The sequence below is a fragment of the Heliangelus exortis genome, chromosome 1 (assembly GCF_036169615.1).
Source record: "Heliangelus exortis chromosome 1, bHelExo1.hap1, whole genome shotgun sequence".
Taxonomy (NCBI): Eukaryota; Metazoa; Chordata; class Aves; order Apodiformes; family Trochilidae; genus Heliangelus; species Heliangelus exortis.
In genome coordinates, this window is record NC_092422.1 from 158,753,766 (window position 1) to 158,776,549 (window position 22,784).

A 22,784-nucleotide genomic window follows, 5' to 3' on the forward strand; every position below is an offset into this window, starting at 1 on the left:
CCTAGGTAGTAGACGTGAAGCTGTTAATATTATGATTTGACTGATGGATTTTTTCATTGCTTTAACTGAATTTACAGTAAAGCTTACATTATGCCAGTTGCTTGTACTGTGGTTTCAGTCTGATTTTCTTTGCTTAAGAGCTTTTCTGAACAATTCAGTACAGTAGCACATAAATGAAGTTGTAAAGAAGGAGCAATTTTCACCTTCTTATTGAACTTTTTATTCTGTGTTGAACAGCAACGGTGATTTTCTGTCATAGGATTATGTGCAAGCTCTGTGAGACTACATCTACTTTTGATAGAAAGGCACAGAGTATTATTACTTCTGTAAAGAATTCTTCCAGGGTAGCACTATTAAGCTTCTATGCAGGACGTGGTAAACCAGCAAGGAAGTCTTAGGAGTGGACAGAAGTATTGTCCATGCCACTGCACAAGTCAGCCTGCTCTTTATCAGTATCTAGGTAATTGTGGATTTCTGTGTAACAAAAGAAAAAATTAAAACATGAGATTTCTATGTCATTGATAAATTAAAAGCTTGTCAAACTACATGTCAAATACTGTATCAGGCAAAAGTAAGTTTTTTTGCTGTGGGCCATCGCATCTTGGGCCAGGAAGTGACAACCTTTTCTGGCTATACATAGTAAAGTAAAACCAGTTGTGTCAGAAGTTATTTATGGAGTAATTTTTAGAATGAGGTCCTAGGAGTGGATGGCATTGCAGTTTGCAACCAGTTTATGTGTCCTTCCTAGTAATCTGAAGTAGAAATGAAAGCAGTATGATTATTTAACAGAGTAAGCATTAAAAAAAAAAAATGCATTCAACTTGGAAGTCTTGATTTTGACTGACTTCAAGATTGATTTCTTCTGACTCTAAAACAATGACAACGAATGTATCCCTCTTGAAATAGATGAGGTGAGATTTCAGGAAGGAAAAGTCAAAACACCCATCTCGGCAGGGAATGCTCAGGATGTTTAGGATAACAGGTGGTAGAAGGAGTGAGGAAAAAGGAACTGGAAAGGAATCCTTCATTCTCACTAGCCAACCTCCTTTCCTTACTCTCCCAGCAGTCCTGCTCCTGAGTCTGTGACTAGGGAAAGCCCAGGTTTGTGGAAGAACATTTGACTTCTGCAGCCACTCAGCCAGCTTGTTGCAGTTTTATCATTTCACCTGGCCAGCAGACGTCCCCAAAAAAGCCTGGCAGTACAGACATCCATGTAACATGGGGTGGCAGAGAAAACTCTTCTGGATCTGAATCAGTCCCTAAAAAAGGAGGCATTTGCTATAAATCACAGAGATCCCAGTTACACAAGGATTTATAATCAGAATGTTAACATCCTGTATTAATGTAAGGTAGCAGACTGCAAAGATCAACTCTTAAAATGCCTCAGATATTTTTAACTGTTGTGTGACACAGCTTGTGAGCATTTCTGTGCAGTAGATTGCATGGAATAATCTCTAAAATGGGCGGGTCACCCATGTGCAAAACTTCAAATACTACTTCATATGACTAATTCCACGGGAGAGATTTAAGGGAGACTGCTACCATTTTTAGATTGTATTTCCACCATTCTGTATGAAAAATGTTTTGGTGAAATCAGAACAAAATAATAAGCTGCAAAATTTTTAAATTTTGAAAGGAACAATTTAGTGGTTTGCCTTCCAAATTTGTTACTATTAAAAGCACAGAGCTGGCACAGGTGGCTATGGAACTTTGCATAACTTCATGCAACGTAATACAACTTTTATCAGTCCAAGAATCCCTTTCTGTGTACCTTTACACAGCAACACCCTATACTTCATTTGAGATTACAAATAGCAGGAACTGAATGTGTACAAAGGCTGGCTCAGGGACTGTTGCAAAAATGTTTTGGGGTTTTTTTCAGAATCTTACAAGGCTTACATCAATGTCAGCAGGATCTCAGTATCTTCAGCCACTTTTTAATCTAAAGAAAATGCAGTCTTTCTACTTTAACGAATTTTGGGGTTTATGCTTTTAATCCTGTTCAGCTATAGGTTAGGGGCAGGTTGTGTTGTAGGTGCAAAACGAAATAGATAAAGTAATGAGACTGAATCCTTAGCCTTTTTCCAGCTTGATTCAGTTTCTTGCAAGAAAACTGTGAAACATGCTTGTCACTAGTCTTAGGCCAAGTTAAAAAAATACATTGCACTGTGTACCCTTTCCTAAAAACTGTTTGGCAGAGGAGAGGACAAATGCTCCTTTTCAATGCTTCCTTTTGGAAGCAAAATGGGAAGAGAATTCTATGTAAACCTTTCCATCAGACCTATTTATTATAAACACAGATTTACCACAAACTTTAAGTTTGAATATGATTTGTCTAACCTTTTGTCCTTTTTTAAGCATTTATGATTATTTATTCTGTCCTCCAGTTTGCATCTGCTTTCAGATGGCAAAGTAGAAACTTACTGCAGCATCTGGAGGTCCATTTGAAAAAGGAATAGCCTTACCAGTCACATACTATCGGTGTACTGGTGTAGTATGTGAGACTAATTCATCTTCCTTTATTGCTTAGTCTTAATACTAGTAATGCCTTTGTCATTACACAGCTGGAGGGTTCATATTTATTCAAGAATCATGGCCCCCACTGACAGTTAAAGTCCCAGTCTGTGTATTATACCATGTTACCTTTATTCACTTTAAAGTTTCTGTCATAGGAGTTCCAGGGAGTTTCAGTATGGAACTTCTGCACAGGGTGAAATGGGAGCTCTGGTAAATTATCTTTTTCCTTCCAAATTTAGTTGGCCCTTTCAGTGCTTATGTTGGCACTGTTTGGCCGTAAAAGCTTTCACTTAGAAATATTTGTCTTTTTGTCTGAAAAAGTGAAGTTCATTTTAAGGTTAATTGAAGGCTATATATGCATTGCTAGGGAAGATATTTCACCTATTGTTGCATAAAACGCTGTTCCAGTTTGTGTTTCATCCGTGTACTGTGTACTGAATCTCTTCTACTAATGAGGTTATACTGCACTCTCATGAGACACATTTTTAATACAAGGAAATGAATATAATGTAGGCTATTAAGTATAGTAAAAACTCCAGTATACATGCTAATGTTTTAAAAGATGCAGAAACCAGAAACATTACATTTGTGAGTCTCACCTGATGTAGTTACACTTTCTTGAAAAAAGACTTTAGTCTTGATCTCATCTGTTTTAAATGGCTAGCTTTTTCAGTGTAATGGTTAAGTGTATTAACACCAATTTTTGTAGTGTCTGACTGTCACTTAAAACACTAAAAATCATATCACTGTCTTGAAGAAGGGGCTGGATTTTTTCTTTGTTTCAGTAGCAACGGACTTTTTGTAAATAAGAATACTGCGGCCTGCAAAAATTTTTGCAAATGTGGATATAAAATGTTGGTTTTCTTATTTTTGAATTTGAAAAAAATATATCTACTAAGTTATCTGTGGTTTATCCTTGTCCCAGTAGTAAACTTACTATTTCATTTTAGGGACGTAACATTCTCCAACTGTTTTATTTTCTGTCTGGGAGTTTTCTGAAGCCTTCGAAGATTATAAGAGATATTTTTACATCATCTTGCTTCCCAGAAAGTCATAATTTCAGCCTTTAAATACTGGAAACGATGCCTGCCCCCTCCTTGTCGCCCTCTTGATACACCTTTTAATACCCCAATCCATGGTAAATTTGTCAGAGGGGAGACTAAGGAGCCTATTTTGTGGAATTTGAAATGCTGACAAGTCTGTCGACACTGCATGTGCAATTGTCCCTTGGAGCTTACATCCAAGTTTGTTGTACCAAGCAGAGAATAGAATGTGGGAGAAGTTATTCTGACTGTGTGTGCATGTGATTGCAGTTTCCAAGGAGACCACCTTCTTTGTCTGAACATGTCCAAAATGATTGCCTAATTGATCTCATCATGTGGGATAGTCTGTCTGTCTTTCTGTCTGCTTCTCTTGTGCATTCTTTCGTCCACATTGTTAATCAAAAAGTAAAAAATGAAAAGTTAGGTTCTTGAAAAGAGCCAAAGAAAGGCACTATCCTCCTTTAACAGCAAGTTTCGAGCTTCTTTTTAGTCTGGACCAATTGCTACTGTGTCACCAGTATAGATGTAAAACATGTTGTTGCAAGTATTTCTTCCCAGTCTGTGCTATAACTTGTGCATAGATGATACTAAGTGTTTCTTTGAAAGAGACAGCTGTTAATGCTACTACTGAATTTCCACTAATTATAAAATGAAAGGACGGGCTCTCTTTTCCTCCTCAAAGCTCAATAGTCTAGTTTCACTGATTAAAAAAACCTACAACAAAAAATCCCCCAAAGCACAAAAAGCTGAGGGAAGGAGAAGATGTCAGTTAGCGACAGTGGTGAAAAGCATGCTGATGTGCTTTTTTTTGTTGCTTGTGGTTTTGTTGGTACTGATGGTTTGCTAATGAAAGCCAAATCTCTTTCAAATTTAGTCCCTTGACACTGGAACTGGAAATGAAGAGCTCAAGTTTAAAAACATTCTTGCTAAAGGGAGGAGAAGATTGGAGAAGGCAGTAAGAATAAAGTGCTGAGGCAAAACTGGAGGTCGCTGAATACTGCTGTTCATATCACTCAGAAGCACAGAGGACTTTAGCCAATCCTCACTTCCTTGCTAAGGAAAGACTCTAATTAACTTCAGGAGAAATTTAATCTGAACTATGGAAACGTAAGATTACTGAGACAGAAACTGAAATTTCATAGCAATTCAGTATATAAAAAAGCATATTAAAAGCATATTATTGAATAAATTTAGTGACTAATTGAAATTAATATTTCTTTCTTTAAATCTTTTTTTTTTTTTTAATTATATAGTCCTTTTCTATGCAAATGCAGTCCTAAAAAAAAAAAAAAAAAAAAAAAAAAAAAAAGATGAACATCAATTGCATACTGTGGTTTTGTTTGTTTATTTGTAACAAGTAACTGTAATCTGTGTAAAACTGGGGAAGGGGCGTAGTCTGTGTCAGTTTATCTACAATGTGTCACACTGGGGGTAAATACCAGCTGGTACATGAAAAAGGTCCAGGCAAATGTAAGCCAACAGAAGTAATCAGGGACAGCTTGAGGAGCAGAGTCTGAGAAAATAAGCAGAGTTTGCAGCAGCCACAGCTCTCAACTTTCCTGGTGGCATTTGTTGGACAGAATATGATTAATCTGTCTCTTCAGGAAGAGATCTGTGATTGTTAGAAGCCAGTTCTTGTCTGCCCTTACTATAGAGTCTAAAGAAGGTAGCAGTATCCCAGGCCTTTCATCTTCCCACCTCTTACTCCTGCCTCACCTTACTGATAGGAGCAGTCCTGTTGAGCTGCTGGGTCCAATTAAAGATGTATTAGCATCAGAACAGTCTTTGCAATTATACATGACTTTGACATACGAGGAGTTCAGAGTAGTAATTTGCGAGGTTTAGAAGCCATTTTTGACAGAGCATGTTTTTCATCACAAATTTGAAAAATTAGGAAATAAACAGATTGAGGGCAGCTTACAGTATGAAGAGGTCCGGGGCAAAGCATATAGAAGTTTATAGTATAGGATTGTTAGGTGGGACAGAGCAGGACACTGTAAACTTGAGTGAAACACTAGTCCTGGTTAGCACCTGGCTTAATTCAGGGTGGCCTACTTACACGTTGTGCTGATAGGAACACACAGTACTGTAGCTGTGAGTCCTCAATGTCCATCACAATCTGTCTACTCATCCCTCTACAACTCTACAATTCCCAAGCCGTGTTTAATTAAACCATGATAAATGGTGCATTTGGGAAAATAAGTCACTTTCCTCCTTTCTGTCTCTCCTGTCAAAATTTCTCTTCTGTTCTGTAAAAATGATATAAAAAAGAGCTAGTAGGACTAATGACCTTTTTGTTTGAGTGGCTTATGTTTTATCTAGGAAGGAAATCAAATTTGTAGCTACACTGTATTTTTTAATGAGTAATTCCTGGTAGAACCTACTTAGGTTTTTACTGTTCAGTGTAGTTCATCTTGTAAAGGCTGAACTGTGAGGCAGCACTTTATGACATTTTTCAGAGAGACCTCTGCTCCCTCTGGGAATCTGACAACAAGCAGCTCAGCGGCCATAAGGAGGATGCTTGCAGAGAAGCAAAAGTGCTGCTGTTTCCTGAGAAACAGTATTTCAAATAGGCCTTTTTGACTTGCTTGATAAAATACATATTTCTGAGCATAACGTTGAGACCTGACAACTGTAACTTTTTTACAGTTGATGAACTCTCTGGTTTTGCTATCTAGTCTGTATGACATACAGCTGGGTTTGAAACATGGAGATAATGTGTCAGAGTAATAATATACAGACCAGTAAGTCAGAAGTCACATCAGCATGTTGCACATCAGCATGTTGCCCTGTCTCTTGTGCACAAAAATACTGAGCTCTCCAAACATACCTGCCTGACTTTGTTTTGTAGCTGCCAGAACAGGCAAGCTTAAACTTTTCTCCTTTCCTGTACCCTCACCTCCCAATCATTATCCTCCTTTTTCTTAGCTCCTCCTGAAGCAAAAAATGTTGGACAGGGTCAAGCTCTCAAAGGATACTTCTGACTCACAGAAAATGTATTTTTTCAACCAGAGTTCCAAATGAAAAATCTTTAATCTACCCCGTGTTGTTTATATGCTTTCCATCTTTTAGATTCTTCAGTACAATAATCTGTGCCAGTCAGGCAGACCTCATCCAGCAAAGCCTTTCTTATGTGAGTGGTTATTAAACTGAAGTTAATAAGAAAAATAATGTAAGTGATCTCAGCCTAAGGCAAGTTATTTTTATTGCTATATTTCAGTTAAGTGTATCCTATAGGACTTTGACAAACAAAATCCATTTTAGACACCTATTTAAACTAAAGATTACCACAGCTCCTCCTTTAAACTTATATGTAGTTGATATACCTATTTTGTATTTGGCAGATACTTAACCTTTTCCGAACATGATTTCCATTGTGATGATAATCAGAAAGAGTCAAGATATTTTTTTAGTATTAGGAAATATTTTTAAATTCCTTAAGGACAGGAGAACAATTTACCACAGTATCAGGCAAGTCAGGAAGTCAAAGCTTTGACTTTTTACATGGTCTGATGTCTTCCAGAAGTAAAGCAATCTGTGTACAAACATGAGACAGCCTGGCACAAGTGATATTGTCATTCTTTCTCATACACTGGAAATAACAAAGTTTTAGAAGAGGTCAGTTTGCATATGATAACTCATGCCTCATGTCTATTTTAATTTTTGATTTCCTCCTTCTGTGTATATAATTCTTTCTGTAACTGATTTTACAGGTCTTCTCTGACATTTTTCTTTGTTCCACAACAGTGAAGACTATTAAGTTTAAATATGTGATCCTAAGGGTGCATGGACCTGGGGTAACATAGCAAATACATTAATCATTTTACTCAATTTGAGTATCTTGTCAACTTTTTCTCTGTCACCCACAAGCTGGTGCAGAATATTTGAATGTCAAATGACTGCATTTTCTGACTCAGACAGTATCAAGTATGTGCATTCAGACCTTTTTGGCTACTCTTAAAACTGTTTTTCTACCATTTTGAGAGTGTAAGTGCTAGGAGCAGGACATTTTGGTCAACCAACACTACTCAGACACAGACAAGAACCAGTACATTAAAGCAGCTTTTTCTCACTCACTCTTTTTAGCATGTAAACTTTTCCAGTCTCAGAATGGAGTCAAAGGTATAACTCTTGCTAGAACATGAGACTAATACTACTTTGTAAAGATTTAGAAAGTTAAAATGAAAATTTAATCCTCAAAATTATCCTTTCTCCATTTCCCCCATGGTTTTTTTAATTTAAGCATTTCTAAAGAAGCATAAGAAACAAAAGCATTCATAATGTTATGTGTATTCTGGTTTTGCTGCTCCCCTGACAATGCAGCCTGATGTTCAGAGGCAGAATTTCCCATCTTAGTCCAGTAGAGATTTCAGAGTTGTTCTATATTTGTCATGCTGATAACTTCTCATTATTTTATTGTCCCAAAGTTAAGGCTTTCACTGTCAGGAGAAGGAAGCACTTATTTCCTGAGCCATAGCAAGGGGGTCATCTATTTTTCTCAGTTTCTGGAATAACAGTTCACTCTCATGTATGGGAATGTAATGTCCTCATATACATCAGTACATATCTCTTTGCACAATATCCATAAATAAACCATTTTTGTTCATGGAACTTTGACTGTGTGGGTGGTTCACCAATATGTGATCTCTGGAAGAGCTTTGGTAATTTTTTCTAATAAACTAAAAGCTACTGTTAACAAGGCATGCATGCATGCACACACACTCTCTGTCAAGGAGCTATTTTATTTTTTATCTCTTGTATATGTGGAATTTCTCCCTAAAATTATTTTGCCTTGGTCACTAGGAGTCCACAACAGGCTCAGTTAATGGCCCTGGCCAACAGGTCCAGGGAAGTGATTCTTCCCCTATACTCAGCGCTGGTGAGGCCACACCTTGAGTTCTGTGTCCAGTTCTGGGCCCCTCAGTTCAGGAAGGAGATTGAGGTGCTGGAGCAGGTCCAGAGAAGAGCAAGGAGGCTGTGAAGGGATCCAGCACAAGTCCTGTGAGGAAGGGCTGAGGGAGCTGGGGGTGTTGAGGCTGGAGAAGAGGAGGCTCAGGGGAGACCTCATCACTCTCTACAACTCCCTGAAAGGTGGCTGGAGCCAGAGGGGCGTCGGTCTCTTCTCCCAAGCAGCTGCCAGTAAGACAAGAGGGCATGGACTTAAGCTCTGCCAGGGGAGGTTTAGGTTGGATATTAGGAAAAAAATCTTTACAGAGAGGGTGATCAGGCATTGGAATGGGCTGTCCAGGGAGGTGGTGGATTCTGCATCCCTGGATGTTTTTAAGAGACTGGATGTGGCACTCAGTGCCATGGTCTGGTAACCACAGTGACAGTGGATTAAGGGTTGGACTTGATGATCTCTGAGGTCCGTTCCTACCTGAATGATTCTGTGATTCTATGTTTCAGATCCGCATGATACAAGTCTTTTGCTGTTGGAAAGGAGAAAGTCACCAATCTGGGGATGCATAGCACTCCTTCGTAGTACTTTCTAGAGAAACAGTCTTAAAAACACGAGTTTTGCACATTAAGAAAGGCTATACTGGGTTATACTTACTGAATTTTTAGTATATTACTTCTAGTTTTCTTTTCACTGCCGAGGCTTCTAGAGGCAGGCATCCCATAACAGAAGAAAACAGAGACAACATTCATGAATTTTCATCATGATTTTTCATCATACAGAATATTTAATGAAATCCTGCGTGGTGCTACCATTTTATCAGCATTATTTTATCAGCATTAATTTCTGATTATCTGTATTGCTCTTTGCTTTACAATTAGCAGGATAATAAAGCTGCTACACCATAGCATTTCCATTCTTTCTACCTTCTCAAGTATGTTTACAGTGTGCAGATAGAATGTATCAGCTACATCATTTCCATCTTTAAGAACAAAGAGCAACGAAAAAAACTATTTATAAACTGAATTATAAAGATGCACAACATTTTTTAGGTGTCACGGTTTAACACTGGCCCATTAGGACATTAGGAAAGCTGCCTTTTCCCCCAACTAATTGTTGGTAAAGGGATAAAAATTCATAACTGAAATATGGATGACAATCCAATGCAGATGGTGATTGTTTTCCTAAATGCCTTAACTAAGAATTCATTTATATGTGGAGCTCTATACTAAAGAGGCAGGAATGAGAAAGCTTTTCTTGTGTCTCTGTCTTGTAGCAGCTTTTCTTCTTCCCTGCAAAGATGATTTTGGCCCATAGAAATGTACTGAACACTATCTCAAACTTTTAAGAGACATTAAAACATTTTGATACCTCTATCTTAAAAATACAACCACACAATCAAAGGCTGCACCAAGGTGATCTATATGAATGTAACTGCCATTAAAGAAGTAACAATCTTGTCATTTTATTATATTTAGTGCCTGTAGTGAAACAATCATGTATTAAATCCTCTATTATAGTAGAATGTTCATAAACTAACTTTAAGATAATATGAAACAAATGTTTTTCCTCATCCTCTGGTGTATGCATTTCAAAAATGGGAGAGAAACCCAGGAAATGTATGTGAAAGACAGGGACGCTCATTTAGGGACATTTAAGAAGTGTCTGCTCAAGTCAAATATCTGAATAAAATTATTGTGATATAAACACTAGAGCACATATACTATACCAGAGGAACTTCAATACCTCTTGTTCTGTTTATGAATTATCTTACAAGAGGCAGTTTCCAAGGAATAAATGTACAGAATTTGCCTTTTCGCATAACAGTACATCTTTTTCTTCCCAAAACCTCATGAGTACTTATACTATCTGGATTTTCTTGTGCTTTCTTAATGTTGGCCTGAACAGAAATTATCTTAAGTACTGAATTACTCATCACATATCAAACGTTTTTGCCATTTATTGGTGTCTTTTACAAAGCATTTTAAATATTAGAAGTGTTTCATTTCTGGGCTTTCTTCTCCAAGTCAAAACAAATGTCAGTAAGTTCAAGTGATAGTCTGTGAAATACATTAATGTGTGTCACTTACAGATAATGCAGGTATTTATTGTGTTTGCTTATGAAAACTGAAACAGAAACCACAGATTAATACAGATCCTTGAAATCTGAGTTATGGCATATGGAAGAAATAGTATTTTTTGTATGAGAATAATAAATGCAAAGAAACGTATGGCTAAGAGGGATGTTGTAATATGTAATACAATATTTCCCTTTGCATCCAGTGATACAGATGTCTTGCATGCAGAATTTTACATAACTTGTAAATACTTCATGCCACTGTGAAAATAGTTTGTGTAGCATGTGTGCTCATCTGCTAGTTAACACTATACCCTTGACACAGCAGCTCTCTAAGGGATCAGTCCCTCAGTTTTTTTACACTGGTGTGTTTAGTCCCAGCTGATCAGTCCTCATCTACATTACAGGTTTCTGAATTTTGACAGCATATGCATGCTAAGGGAAAAAACCCCAGTAACTACAGTATTCAAAATCTGGAGCCGAAGCAAGATTTGCAAAACAGATCAACACTCAGAAGCTCAGTGCTTTTAAAGATTTTATGTATGTGTGAGAGCTGGGTAATTCTGCAAAGCAGGTCTTGACTAAGAAAGATGATCGCCTTCAAAAAATGTGACCCTAAAGGGCTTGGCAATATCTATTCCACTTATAGCATAGAGCTCCAAATTCTTGAGTTGTCTGTTCTTGTGTTGGGAAACAGCCCCTCCTACCCAAGGGAGTGTGGCCTGACAAAAAGAGCATTGAGATAATAAAAATAAAGTACATTCCATGTTCCAAAAAAGGGCAGATAGAAATATTTCTAGCATAAATTGATGCTGTGTTTTGGTTTTTAGGGTGTTTTTTTGGGTTTGGGTTTGTTGGGTTTTTTTTTTTCCTGGAAGAAATTATACTGTGGAGGGATGATAGACATTTACCTTGTTTGTGTTGCTTTTTCTCATTTGTTTTAGACCAAGCAACGAAGTTCACAAGTAGTATGGCATATATATATGGAATGTAGGGTTATTATAATCCCTTCAGATTGAACCTGTAATTTACTAGTAGAATACAATGAAATAATGTTTGCCCTGTGGTACCCTTACTGTAATACATGAAGCAAAGTCATTCTTCCTGTCAGATCAATACCATGAGCATTCCCACAAAGGACACCTTGTGAATGAATGGAGGTAGAATATTGTGGTAGTTTATTAAAAACACCTTACTTTTACAGTGAACAGAATTAACTTCTATTTCTGTAGGCTTTCACTATTAAACTATTGTTATCTGGATATCTGATAAGGAGTCTAGATAAGTGAGAGAAACTCCGTACAGAAAACTCTTACTAGCATGCATGGACCTGATATCCATATGCAGCAATTTCAGATATATATAAACAAAGAGTTTGGCCCAAAGCCCATTTTGATATTCCTAAAGCACAACTTTGAATTGTCTTGCATATCTCTGTGGTTTTTATATTTGTTAAATTAAAGAAATTAAAATATGACACAACATAGATGGAGGAGTACGAAATCAACCCACAAAAACCAGAATGGGTAGTTAAACTAAAATAGTCAGGCCTCAGAGAGAAGGCAACAGTGTTGCCATTATGTCACTCAAAAAATAAGCAAAGGAAGGATGAATAAACTGTCTGAAACCTAAAGCTTTAGAAGAGGATATGTTCACATTAATGCAGAATGATTTTTGAGACTGCAGTTTTTTAAGAGTGCTGAAGTATGATCTCTGATGAACTCTGATCATCCCTGTAGTTCCCAGTTTAGCTAATGCCTTTTTAAATGGTCTTAGTGCAGTACAAAAAAATATTAATTTAAAAGGTAGGTAGAAGAAGTCAGCAGTTAAAACCATCCAGAATACTGTCTACAGCAAGAGCATACCCTTGTTTTAGTTTCCCAAGTAAAGGAAATACCTTGGTAGATTCATCTTTGGAATAAATAAGGTCATTAATGTCTGCAAGCCTGAAGATGAAACAATCAAAAAGATTGTGTAGAGTTTGGGCATATTACTGTGCTAGCATTTCCCAGTGAATAAATAAAATCATTCTTGGAATAAGTCAGGGTGGAACTCCATGTCTTTCATCTGGAAATCAGTATGAGACTGTATGTGGCTTCTTTTTTTTTTCTCCTGATTGAGTTGTTTCTAGAATGGTCTGCTGTGATCTTAGAGAAAGTAACTTAAATTTATTCTATGTTATCATCTTTGAGCGAACAGCCTAAAAATGAGAATACTTATTTAAATGTGAGATTAATTTTCAGTGTTTTGATAATGGCCATCTCTGTCAGGGAAATGAGGCATATCAAATGCATGCTCCCTCCCCCCTCTCCCATCCTGACATCTACAGTACACTGTAACAAACTGTAAGCTCACAATGTTGTGGAACAACCTAGGTGATTTACTGCAGCCTGAAGCAGGCGTGGGAAATGCCTCCCACTTCACAGGCATGCTACAAACTGCCTCAGTGCAGAACAATTGATGTAATTGTATTGCTTGGCTCTTCAATTCAGCATTTAGAGACTTCCTAATGATCCATTCCAAAGGTTTTGGCCAGGCAACCCTTTTGTACAAGTAGGTATAGAGCCCTGTGCTGCTGCCTGTTTTGTGGTATTACTGATGGCATTCTTGTTATGCTTCTTTTGACTTTATTTCTGATATTAAGAGGGAGAAGCCTTTTACCTCAGTCATAAAGTTACTTATGGGAATATTAGAGAGTGTATCTGAACACAAGAAAGCATCTTAACAGAATGAATAATCAGAAAGACTCGTCTCCCTAGTCACACATGTGAGTCTCATGCTAATTGTGCAAATCTCTTAACACTTACCCATACGTTGCTAAAGCTCTAATCTATAATTCATGACAGCAACCTGATTTACAGCAAAGACCAGAAATTAGGAGGATGGATCCTACTTTCATTGAAGGCAACAGCAAAACTTGAACCAACTTCACTGTAGTTGGACAACATGCTATTCCCCAAGATCCATCAGTATTTTCGGTATAAACCTTTTTTTATATATCTTCTTTCCCAACATCATGTGATTCAAGGAGTGAACTGTAGCAGTGGTTACACTGGTGTAATATAATAGTTAAATACATTTTGTTAAGGTCCTACCTAGGTCCAATATTCACAGATGTGTACTGCACTACCATTCCAAAAATTAAACTTTGGGTTGACTAATTAAGGATGCATAGGTTATGTTTGGAGTGGAAGAAAGTATAATCAAGAGGAAGATCCTTTATATCTTTAATGATCTGATTGAAGTTGCATAGGATTTCTGTGCTTCTGTCCATGCTGCTGTGTTGAAAGTATGAAATTGAGCTGTAAAATTATTCTGAGGAGTTGCATCAATTATATTGTCCCCTTTTTCCTTAAAAAATTACAAACAGACCAAGGGAAACACTGTGTATATTACTATGAAGGTATAAACATATTCTTAGAAAAATATTAGCAATTGTAACTAGGAAAAGCATTTTCTGGAAATAAATACACTAAGCTTAAAATTGCCCAATTGTCCTGGTCAAACCATGACACCAATTTTTCTTTAAAATACTGAAAATGAAACAGCAAAAGCTGTAGGCATTGCATTAAGTGCAAAACAAAATTAAGTCCTAACTAGACTTTTACTAAAACACATTAGAACTATCGAAGGTTTAAATTTTGATGACCTAATCAGAATTGTTAGCATTGATCCCCTTCCAGCCACAAGTTTAATTTTTTTTAATTAATGGAAAATTATGGATTTTAAATCCGTTTCACCTGGTAAACATCTGTTTTTTTCTCCCTAGATACATGTTTTTATGTCTAGAACCATGTGCTACTTGATCTGACTGAACTTCCCTGACCCTGCCTACTCCAGAATGCCTGCACATCCTAAATCCTATAGCAAAAGCCTTCTGTGGCACTCATCCTGCACACTGTCTGTGCACCCAGAGGCTACTACAGCCTGGAGTCAATGTCAGTGAACAGGCTTGGAGAATGGAAGCATCATTATCCTCGTTTTAGATCTTAGGATCAGTTATGTCAGTTTTCAAGGATCATGCACTCTATCTGAAACAAGGCTGGCATCTGAATTAACATCTCAAGGCCCATTCAGCTGCCTTCAACCAAGAAATGGTAGTATTGTGGTAGCTGTGAAGCCAGGAAGACTTTACATGCCAAAAAGCTTATGGCTTTGCTTTTTTCCCATGACCTGTTTGCTATATTAATCCAAATCATTCTTGCCTTGCCTCTAACAAACCTCATAATTCCCCAGAAATTACAGTTTTCAAGCCTCTGTGCTTCAGCATTTCCAGTATGAAGTGCTTTTCAGAAAGCAGCAATCAATGCTGGTCTAATGACTCTGTGCTCTGTTTCAGCCTTGGAGATCACTGCACTAGGGAGCTGGCTGAAGCAAACCCTGTATTATTTTCATATAGCTATGGGTCTGAAATCTGTGCTGCTTTTGTGTTTAAAAAAGGCAACAGCCTGTTAGAAATAGAAAGGCACTGGCCAAGAATTTCAGAACAGCAGATCCAAAAGGCAGGCTTTTGGAGTTTGTTCTAAGTTTACAGATATTGAAGCTCACCTTTTACATTAGCATCCTTCTTCAAGTGATGTGTTTTTCTTTTGCTTCATCTATGGCCTTCCTAGTTGTACTGAGGTTTTAATGGCATTCAAAGCATTCTGATTAATACCTTTTTACATTATATCTAATCACTGCTGTTGATGATTTCCCCATCTAATAAGCAATTTATTTAAAGAACATTTGGATTGAAAAGGCCATTTAATCTGGATTCAAAGTTCAATTGACTGAAACACCTAATCAAGTCTTATTCTTGCAAAAGGGCAAATGGGGTCACGGAAAAAAAGCTGCTGTTTCCAAAAATGCTGTGAAACTTATTTCCCCTCTCCTGAGCTTTATGTCAGATGTGATGTATGTGTGGAAGCATCATGTAAGTTACACTCCTCTGACTGGCTGTTCTTAGCATCCACTGTGGGCACACAGTTCTATCTTAGCACCACTCATGAAAGCCTAAATGGATGTGTTGCATCTTTAATGCTATAATATTTTCAGAGTTTAACAGGATGAGATGAGCGTTTTAGAGAAGCAATATGCTTTTAAAACCCATGTGACCATTTAAGATCTTGAACTTTAGCAGGAAAAGATTTGACAAAAAAACCAAAACGCTGTTGTTTTTCACCTTGTAACAGGTTCATAAAACTTAATTCTGTGCACTTCAATGTACAATTTAAACTTCTTCTAATCCATAAAATAAATCTGCTGCATTTCATGAAATCTAAAAGCCAAAGGAAGATAGTGTCTTTCCTATTCTTATAATTGCCTTTCTACATGCTTTAGTCATGAAGAGGCAAATGATGAGGCAAACATCAATGAGTTTTAAAGAAATGCTTGCCTTTGTTTAACTGTTTAATTTCAGCATAGTGGAATGAATTTAACTTATTTTTGGGATGCATTCGTGCTTTATGACAGAAGACTAAGCATAGAAAAGTTTGGCCTCTAGGTGTTGAATGGCTTATGTCTTGAGGTCATCAAGGGTCCTCTTTTAATATTTTTTGAGGTAGAGAAGGTCTTCTGTCACCTCAGAAGACAACTCCTTTTGCCTTGCCCCCTTCTGCTGGCTGTACAGGCAGCCCAAAAAGGAAGTCCCACTTGGTACCCAACATAGGCAGCTGCAACGGGTGGGTTAACTCCAGCCCAAATAACCTGTAGGATGCTATTAGCCCAGATCTCCCAAATGTCCAAGAGAGCTGAGGATATATATCTCCTATCTTAAAGAACAAGGCATGATGGCAGATTTTTTACTTGATCACTGGGAATTCCTTACAGATATGCTACTTTCTTGGGCATTTTTTGCATCTGTCACCACATATAAATCAGTTGTTTTAAAGTGATTCCATGCGTGGCTAAACTCAATTTTATAACTCCTACTGTACACTTACATGGTAGTTTGGTCCAGAAGGGTCTTTCCCCTTCCTGTTCAAATTCAGCAGCCTTTTACAATAATTATCCCTTACCTTTTACTATTAAGTAACAGAACTGCAAACATCTCTTTTTGTGCTCTCTTTTAAGCTATTCTGAGTGCTAGTTGCTTCTGAATTTTTTAGGAACGTGGGAGAATGTTTATGAAATGGTTGTATATCATACATGCTTTTATGCAAACTTGAGACAAATCTTCCCAATTTGCCTTAACACTCTGTCATTAAAGGCCAGATGTTGAAAAGATTTCAGAAATGTATCTGCCATGCTAAGAATCTGAGACCTTGCACACAATTAATTTTATGCATGTGAGTAGTTTGCAAAAAGGCTCTTGGCAGCTGCTTGTAGAACCAGTGCTCTGGCCTGGATTCTTTCTGCTTTAGGGAGATTGATCTGGGAGTTAAATAAAGTACCAGATTAGGAGTTTGCTCTGTCTAGGCTTCCAGAACAGTCAGCTGATGATCTGAATGCTCATCAAAAGGTGCCCCTTTTTATTCATTGCTTACATACACAGCTTCAGAAAAGTAGATATCTGGATACGTAAATTTAGGTGGGATAAATTAGATACCTGAATTTAACTGACAGTGTGGAGATGGAAATGATGCATTGATGATGAATGGTCAAGCGGTGCAGGTACAGGATGAAATCTAGGGTCAGACTTAATCACTAATGGCTCTACCTAACAAACAGCAGAAGAAAAGAGATAGCACCACATTTCCCCTGTGTTCCTTTGGTCTTGGTCATCCCTTTCTTTCTGCACAAGGAGTGAGGCTGCTTTCATTGGCCTTTGATGGAAGTGGACCAAGGGATCTTGGGCCCATTCAGTCACAGGCCTATCTAGAGTCAAATAACAAAATGCAGATACTTAAGAAAGTATCACTTTCCCATTTTGACTCCCATGCAAAAATAAATTACTTAATTGAATCAACTTCCTAAATGGATACATTATTTTGTTTCCCTGATGGAAAGGATTTTTCTGATTTTTAGTGAGTTGGGTCTTCCTCACCTGTAGCTACTTTGGGGGCCATATGAAGGCTGAAGGTGTTAATATCTTCAGATACCTCTCTTCCCTGAGTAAAAACACAAGAACAGTGATAGTTCAAAGAGAAATGTAATAGAGAGACTTTTTTGTAGCCAAGCAGACCTTTTAATCTGGACACACTCTTTCCCAAAGTGTAAATTAGCTCAATGCGTGTATGTAATTCATTAGCACACAACCATCTTTTAGACTGTTATTCACTGTAGGTTTGCTTTTAGGGCATGAAATTTGATGGCTGAAGCCTGCCTGACCTGACTTCAGACAATACAGTCCCTGATTTTTTTCAGTTGTTAATTCCCAGCTCATATTCAAAATTGTGTGCTCTTCTTTTTAAGAGTTGGATAATTTTACTCCCAGTCACTTTTTTATGATGGTATTTTAAGTGAAGAAGTTTGAAGAAAGATGGCTTTTTTTCCTGGCGTGGTCTGCATTTTCTGCCTCCGTCAAGTGCTTTTCTAAAGCTGTTTTTCCCAGACTGTGTGTTTTGCATGGGTGGGACAGTGGGTTATTGTTAGCCTGTTAGACACAACTCGGTTTGAATACCCCTCAGTAGTTTGTGAGGCAAGTCAGCTCTATTTGCATTTGTTCCAGTCACAAAGGTTTATAGGTCAGCAAAGGCTGGCTGGAAAAATTCAACATGCCAATGCTCTATTCTTCTATGGTTGTCAGGAATTCAAACGTGCTGGTTTTTATATTTCTTCTTGGTCATGAATATATGATAGCACAGTCTGAAGTCGCTTTGTTTCTTTGGAGCTTGGTACCAGCTGGGACTAAGATGGAGGACGTGACTTGATGCCAGCTTCCCCCCCCTCATCTTTTGCCCATAATAATCAGCAGCAAATCAAATGTCGGTACATCTGGAGGCAGTGAGAGGGCAGTGCTCACCAGTGCACTGTATTGCTGCTATTTTTTTCTCTTTGATGAAAAAGAGTCCAGCTGAATAAAAGATGACATTTGTCCTTTCATAGAAAACATTGCATCAGCTTAATTTCCCTTCTGGTTTGGGTTTGGCTTTTCTTTTTTCCCTGTTTCTGTTCAGTTATCTTTTCGGTTACATCGTGAAATGTTTCTTCCTTAGCTAGATGCAAAGACCATGTGGAGATCTTCATTTATGCATGGACTGATAAGAATAGGCATCTTTTAGAATTTGAGGTTTCAGAAGTCATTCATATAGCTTTAATGGTCACATATAAGTATGTCTAATCAAAACTATCTTGGGATATTTCCAACAACCTGGTCTTTTGATTACTTGCAAGTGAAGCTTGAAATATATTTTTAAAATGTCTTCCCCAAAGAAAACATTTCCTTAGCTTTGTTTTTCATCTTACAGTTTTAGAAGAGGTTTGGCCTTTTGCGGTTCTTAAAATGAAATATAGATTTATCCACTGTAATTTGATTCCTTCCAAACTGCATTTTGAATTTTAAATAGTGTGTCTGAATAAATTGTGAAGGATACTATTGCAGGTTTGTTAGGACCTGACATCTCATTTCTAGTTTACTGTAGCCCTATTACTCTGAAACGAGGAAGTCCTTCTTGATTTTGATTTATTTAAAACTCAGTTATAAAAATTGTTTGTCTTTATAGTTGTATCCTGAGTTCAGAGATTATTCTCATAGAAGTGATAAAATAGGCCAGATCTTCTTTTGAAATGCTCATTGAAATGCAAACTGTGACCTTTCTTGGTCTGTTTTAAAGAGTCTTTCTGCAAAATATGGACTGCTTGGAGTAAAAGGCAACAGAAGCAAGGAAGGTTGCATCTGTAAACTAAAGAGGCAGCAGTGAAACCTCATATTGGTGCCTCCATTTGAAGCAGACAGGGAGACCCCTTTCCTCTTGAATGCACGATTCGCTGCCAAGTTGGCACCATCTTTCATGTTTATAGATTTAAATTCAGCACATGGCTTTAACTCTTCAGCTGCTCTAGCTGCAAACAATTACCCCAAAACAAATGCTTAGGTATAATCAGTTCATTGTCTTACCCATGCCAAGTTGTGTCTGACCCCTTAGAAATACAGTTGAGAGCGTTATTTTAAAATGCCATATTGGCTAAGACACATGCAAATAGCAAAAGCATGTTTTAAATGGAAATGTTTACAAATATTAAAGCTTACTGTGAAAAAGCATCTCATAAAAAAATGGTTTTTTAAAAAATCATGTAATGTATTAATGGAAAAATACAGTGTTTAACAGATGAATCATTGAAAAAGATTCCGCAGATAGAATAATACTAATTAGCACCACAAAAATGTTCTTTATGAACCTCCTTTCTTAGGCTACACAACTACAAATATGTTCCAAACAGCATTACATTGTCAGGAGCTGAAAATTCATCTGGGAAGAACATTTCATAATGTGTTTTTTTATTTTTAACTCTTAGAAAAAAATCGGTTCTGTAACAAGATTGCTTTAGTGAATAAAAATTACAGTCAGTTTTGACCATTTTCATAGGCAAAATATTTTACCAAACATATAAATTAATTTTTAAAACACAACCATGATTGATTTATTAAGAATGTTTTTAGCAATTAGATACATATTGCTTTGTGGCTTTCATATTTAGTAAAGGAGCAGTAATAAACCAGCTGCAAATATAGTTATGCTCTGAAATCATATTTGAACCTCTACTTAAAAATGGACAAATAAACATTTAGTACAGTGATGTGGGTGACTACCATCCATGCAGTGAAAGCATAGGCTAAATCTCATCAACTTTGGTTACTGCTGAAGTTTGGATATGGACAAAGGAACAAGTAAATTCAGTTGTAAAGTTTCGTCTGCAGCCCTTTATCCTGATCAAACATTTTTCCAAACTGGCTTGTATGCTGCATACTTTCAAGCCTCACAGTTATGACTCTATTGGATACATAGGTAGTATGTTTGTCAGTAGCTGCATTAAATCATATTGCAATATTAACCAATTTTTTTTGTTTGTTACTACGCTTACTATTTTTTCCCAACAATTTGCAAGGCATAAAGCACTTGGCATGTGACAGAACAGTTCTTTCATTCACTAATTATTTCATTTAGCTTTTACTTCAGGATGCATGCAAGTAGTGACATATCTCTGAAGCATTCGGTGTAATCAAAAGGTAATCTGATAAGTCATAAAGTGTGCCTGCACAGTCATATATCCTTTCTGTGGTTTTAAATATTTTCATAATCATGCATGCAGTTGTGTGTATGGGAAGCTCCTTGCAGCTAGCTCCGAAAACAGACAGAGATAAAAATAACATCTAGACTACATTATAAACATGTAAATATGTTCTAATTTAAATTAAAAAAAAAATCCTTGTATTTTGTTCTCACATTTCTATTTTGAATCCTGTTAAGTATATACACTTACAGAGTAGTTTAATTTTTTGCAGTTATTTTATTCTTAAAACTTAGCAATTCTTTCACAATGCATCAGATTTACCAAATTTCTTAACATTATTTTTTTAATTCACACGTGTGTGTATACACACATATCTGCTCTTTTGTTGCTTCTGGAATTCAAGGAGGAGAGAAGCACACGGAATAGTTTTACATTCTGTGGTGGTTCACTCACTTCAGAGCAGAGATTTATTTTTATAAAAATACACAATGCTTTCTTACCTAGTGTGGAAGATACCTTATTTCTACAAACGTAACTATAGCAGAGGCAGCTGTTACTTTAGTTCATGCTTTTGTTGTGGTGAGTTCCTTTAGCTCCTAAACCCCTTGGACTGGTCGCTAAGTGAAAGCAAAAGTTGCAAGCACAGTTTGAATGCTGTTGGGTATCTTGGACTGCAGTGGATTCTTTGAGGATTGCAGCCTTAAGCAGCAGAAGGAATTTTTTGTTTGTTTTTATGGAACTGGTTGTGAACAGGGGAGGGAACAGACAGAAATTGCTTATTTACATTTTTGTGCCACACAGAAGGAGCAAGAGGACTACTAGTATTGCAGTAATTTTAGATAAGACAAATACTTTTATTAGGTGTGTGCAGTGCAAGTAGGACATTTTGTTGCCAGCTTTCGGTTTTCCAGAGAGAAAATTAATTCCAGAGAAAAATAAAAAAATCTTCGTAAATCAACCTTTGAGAGTTGCTTTATTTTTTGGTGGGAAAAAAAAGAAGAAATGGGATTTTTTTATGTGGTTCACTTGGGGTTTGGGGGTTTTTTTGGCATTGATTTTATCTTTGAGAAACTCTCACCTGTGATTTTTTTTTTTTCTCCTGCTAGCTCTGCAGTGGGATTGATGGCTGACTCCAGGGATATGCACACCCTCGCTTTGAAGAGGTAGGAAGCTTTTGATATTTTACCATTCGAACAAATGGCTGTTTTCCTCATTGTGTCATTATGCAATTTATAGACATAAAGAGAAGCCAGTGAACGTGACAAGTATTTACATGCCCTGATACTGCCAACAGCCTACTGAGCTTCATTTTCTCCAGGCATGTTACCCTTGTCTCAGGAGAGGCCCTCATCCCCACCACAGCTTGTCCTTCTTCCTCAGCTGTGTAGGCAACCCCTCCCCAGCCTCCCTATGGAGCTGTGACAGCCTGGCATTGTCTACCTCTCTGGATATTATGGTTGCAATTTGCTCACAGGGATGCTGGCTGATCCTGAGATCTCTTTTTTACTCTCTTTACTTTGTGTTTTCTCCCCAACACAAGCCCTGGTCATGACCAGGATACAAGAGTCTGCAAAACTGCTCATTTCTAGAATTTTTCTGTGGTGGATGGTAGAGGAGTCAATGACAGATTTTAGCTGACAGTTCTTAGACAGAAGAATCCTCAGAGAATCTTGTCTTCTCCATTCACCTCTAGCTATGACTAAGGCACAGTGGGGAACTTAAAGGACAAATTCCATTCACAAACAGAACTTGGATCCCTGCAAAGGAGACGTATTCTCCTCTTGTCACATCTTAGAAAGATCATTAAAAACTCTTGCTCTGATTAACTTTAGTGCACCCTCTTAGATCTGCTTTGGGCCACAGTGAAAATAATCCTATTCACTCATACTGAGTAAATGATGTTGAATAAGCAAGGAATGTGCCTGAAGTTAATGATGATTCTAGTTTAATGGTGACCACTTTTCATTAGGAACAGTTATGGTTATGGTATGGGTATGCCTAAGCACAACAAAGTACTGTACAGCTAATCAGAGTTTTACTCCTCATCTTACCCACATGCTAATATTTAATCTCAGCATTTTTTCATTGATCTACTAAAACAGAAAATAGTTCTGAACTCTTGCTCTGATTGAATTCAAGTACTCAAGAAAGTGAT

At 37.3% G+C, this 22,784-nt stretch overlaps 1 long non-coding RNA gene across 7 annotated transcripts in view; it reads left to right on the forward strand.

Moving 5' to 3' along the window:
- Positions 1-22,784, forward strand: part of LOC139791272 (uncharacterized) — a 294,536-nt gene that overhangs the window by 91,071 nt on the left and 180,681 nt on the right. For all 7 annotated transcript variants that reach the window (XR_011723849.1, XR_011723853.1, XR_011723852.1 and 4 more), the window contains one exon: positions 21,736-21,792. This is a non-coding gene — a long non-coding RNA (uncharacterized lncRNA). The remainder of the gene's footprint in view (positions 1-21,735; positions 21,793-22,784) is intronic.